A 4,108-nucleotide genomic window follows, 5' to 3' on the forward strand; every position below is an offset into this window, starting at 1 on the left:
CTGAGGTATGTTTATGGTCAAGGAGCTGATGCTATATGAGTTATTTGATTATGTTATGTATTTATTAACAGGAAATATTGAAGAAGCGTCGACGCATATGTATATGTGTAATAAGGTAAGGAGTAATGAATAGTGATTAGGGCACTCTGATTTGTGGAAAAGGTTGTTGGAAACCAAGAATCGTACTTTAAGAGTTATGAAATGTGTGTAAATGCGTGAATGTATCACAATGCTGACGAATATTTTTTTTGGACACTTACATTTATAGGATTTTGTTTCTACAGATTTGCAACACTAATTCTTGACCTGTGAAACATTTTTATATCAGACTGCCACTGTAGCGCAAACTGCTGTCGTAAATATTTCCGTACGAAAGTTAAGTGACCACCTGCACGTACGTCGTGGGCACACAGCTGTGTCAGACACCTGGGCGACAGCCGCCCCAACAAAAAAAAAAAGGCCATTAGCCTTCCAGCGGCACAGGTAGAAGAAAAAAGAGGCCATTATAATCGCTATTGCCGTTCCTTTGTAGCGAGCATCGCAAAAACGACACGGTCGAACTTGAAAACATATGTTGACACAGTGGAGCTCTTAATTTATGATTTTTACAGAAATGCCTTATGAAATGACAGAAATATTTTTACATCTGCACACCTGATTATGACAAGCGTCTTTCTACGAGAGTTGAGAGAATTTCTAACTTATGAAATGTCACATGACTATTGAATGATATTTTTATGCTTTGGTTTGCGTAATTGCTTATTTCATTTAATATCGAGTTTCTAGCTGCACTGCAGCATTGGTAAAAATAAAATTTTATAGATGTATTAATGTAAATATTTTCTGTCTACAGATCGAGTAAATAATAAAAAAAAAAATGAGGGAGCAGAACAAAAAATCATTTACCTTCACAGGAACTGCATACATAATTTTCTTTTCTAGTACTTAGTAATTTTTGTAGAATTAGTTTTTGTGGTGCACCACTTTAATTACTTAGACATTAAGATGTGATTATACATTTCCCTTATCTGCATTGTTGTCTTTACTGTAATATTTTTCTGCTTGAGCGTTGTCATGTTTAGATATAATTTATTGCTTTTGCTTCTGCTGTTTGCCAGGCATAATGTTACTGAATTTGACTTTGTATTACGCTGTTAAGCCAGTTTTACTAATGATTATTTTATTGTTTGCTGCGCATTGCCTCATATTAGTTGTAATGTTGAATTGCTTGGTAATTTAGATTTACTGTAGCTTGCTTTGCCAGTTTGAAATTTTTGTCATTGATGTTTATTGTTTTATGTGATGCTGCATTGCCTCGTCCCTTGGTATATATATCTGAGCTCAGTAGATTTAAGTTAGCTTAAGAGGGGGTAGACTATATAAGAAACTAACTATGATGAATTGGAAAAAATGCATTGAGAAGCTATACGAGTAAAGTACAGAAAGCAGGTATAGATAGGACTTTTGGAATTAATGAGGAATGAAGGGAGATCTCCGAGAAGTAAAGAAAGTTTTTGTTTGCAACATACTGCAGTAAAAGAAACCCTGTCCTTTCCTTGTGTTATCCCACTATGTGTTTGTGTTCCCTTGTGTATTTATGTTTTTCCTGTATTTATATGTATATCTGATAATACTTATGTTGTAGAATTTTTCTAATACTAAGCTACATTCACTATGATGAGGAATACTGTGATCCTCAAATATAATTTGCATTGATAATATGTTATTTACTTTGTAAAGATGTTTAGACATTTATCTGTTCTGTGTTAATGCTTAGGTGTGAAGTTGATGTTTCAAAAGTTATTCTGATCTTTTATGTATGAAATTATGTCATAATTCCTGTAACACTGATGTATATGTTTATTTCTATTCTTTTGTAAAGCCCCTATTACCGCAACTGTTATTTGTATTGTTATGTTCTTGAATGATGTGTTTTGTACCTTTGTTATTGTGTTCTTATGTTATAAAATTGTAATTGACACCAGGTCATCAAATTAAGTAACTTGTAAGTTACATTTCACTGCACACGTTTCTATTGGTCATAGTATATGGACAATATGTGAGAAGTAGGGACTGTTAGTGTTTGCACGTGTGTTAATAATTCAGCAAGGGACTGGATAACAGCATTGCTGGTTCTGAGGACAATTCCAAAAACTTTGTGAGTGCACAAGTGGTGGTTATGGACTTGCTACATTATCCGCAAGACTCTTCGATGGTGATTGTGCACCTGCACAGTCGCAACAGATGGCTGCTGGCCGTCTCTACCAGGACTACAGTGGGTCTGCGTCTTTGCTGACTCACCAGTACCATCATCTCTACAAGGACTACAGTGGGTCTGCGTCTTTGCTGACTCACCAGTACCATTATTTCTACAAGGACTGCAGTGGGTCTGCGCCTCTGGCGGCCCACCGATACCGTAATCTCTACTAGGACTGCAGTGGGTCTGTTCTGTGATGACCTACCTACCACTAGTCTTCAAAACTTCGACTGACTCCGCTGTGGGTTTGCTCTGTTGTGACCCATTACCTGTCAGCATGTCGAGAGTCAGCACTGTCTTTCCGTTGGAAGGACAACGATACTTCTTCAAGACTGCATGGAAATCCACTACTTCCGTGTGCATTTTCTTTTACTGCTCAGACTTTGAGAAAAACACTGCAATGTGATGAATGATCAGGACTGTCTTTATGGACTGTGAGAAAATTTTAGCTTTTGACCAACATTGTATCAATAAGTGTGTGCATTTGATTTCTTTGTTATTGTAATTGTGAAAAAAAATTTTAACAAATATGTATTGGCCAGTGCCCAACAAAATTTGTAAAATTTTTTGTGGGGAGCATGGGGGCTATGTAAGTAGGCTGTTTAGGTTTTTTTATTGATAACGCCACCTCAGTATGAAAATCACCGGCTGTGCCGTGTGCAGTCTGTGGCTGCTTTGCATTGTTGTAATACTCAACCATTGTAGTGTTAGGCAGCTGGCTGTGAACAGCGCGTAGCGCTGGGCAGTTGGAGGTGAGCCGCCAGCAGTCGTGGATGTGGGGAGAGAGATGGCGGAGTTTTGTAATTTGTCATGATATCAAGGTAAATACATTGTTTGTTCTCTATTAATATCTTTCATTTGCTAACTATCCCTATCAGTAGTTAGTGCCTTCCATAGTTTGAATCTTTTATTTAGCTGGCAGTAGTGGCGCTCGCTGTATTGCAGTAGCTTGAGCAGCGAAGATTTTTGTGAGGTAAGTGATTTGTGAAAGGTATAGTTTAATGTTAGTCAGGGCCATTCTCTTGTAGAGAATTTTGAAAGTCAGATTGCGTTGCGCTAACAAAACATTGTGTGTTGAAAGTCAGATTGCGTTGCGCTAAAAAATATTGTGTGTCAGGTTAAGCACAGTCGTGTAAAATTATTCAAAGGGGACGTTTCAGCTCCGACATCGACCAGTGGAATGGTACCGTGCAGGCATACAGGCCCTCATTTCAAGGTGGCGTAAGGCCGTAGCATTGAATGGAGATTACGTTGAAAAATAGTGTTGTGTAGCTAAAAGATTGGGGAATAACCTGGTGTATTTCAATGCTGAATAAAACAACCCCTGTTTCAGAAAAAAAATGTGTTGCAGTACTTATTGAACTGACCTCGTATTAATGTACTAGTAGGAATCCTGGATGTCTGACCTGCATCCAATTTATGGTTCTGTACAACACTGGGCAACTTACGAAAAGATTTTGTAAAACCTGAAGTTATGTTTGTAATATTGATAATGTCCCCTGTTATGTCTGCTAAAAGCGAGAGCTCAATCTTTATTGTGATCTTACCGCTTCCGTACACCCAACTAAAGGCGGTGATCATTCATCGAGGCTAAAGCCGAATCTTACCCCCCTCACCTCCATTAACAAAGTTATCTCACTGTAATTTGAAAAATAGTGCTTCGATTGACGGTATTTTTCGGATTCTACAATTTTCCGAAAATTCTGGAGAGCTGTAATTTTCATAACTTGATCAGAACAATGTACTGGAATGAAATCAATGTGTAAAAAGCAAACCTGCCCCCTAACTATTAGCTTTTATTATGTGTTTCTGCACGTTGTTTCTTGGATTTTAATATATAGTAATTACAAT

The sequence above is a fragment of the Schistocerca nitens genome, chromosome 4 (genome assembly GCF_023898315.1).
Source record: "Schistocerca nitens isolate TAMUIC-IGC-003100 chromosome 4, iqSchNite1.1, whole genome shotgun sequence".
Lineage (NCBI taxonomy): Eukaryota > Metazoa > Arthropoda > Insecta > Orthoptera > Acrididae > Schistocerca > Schistocerca nitens.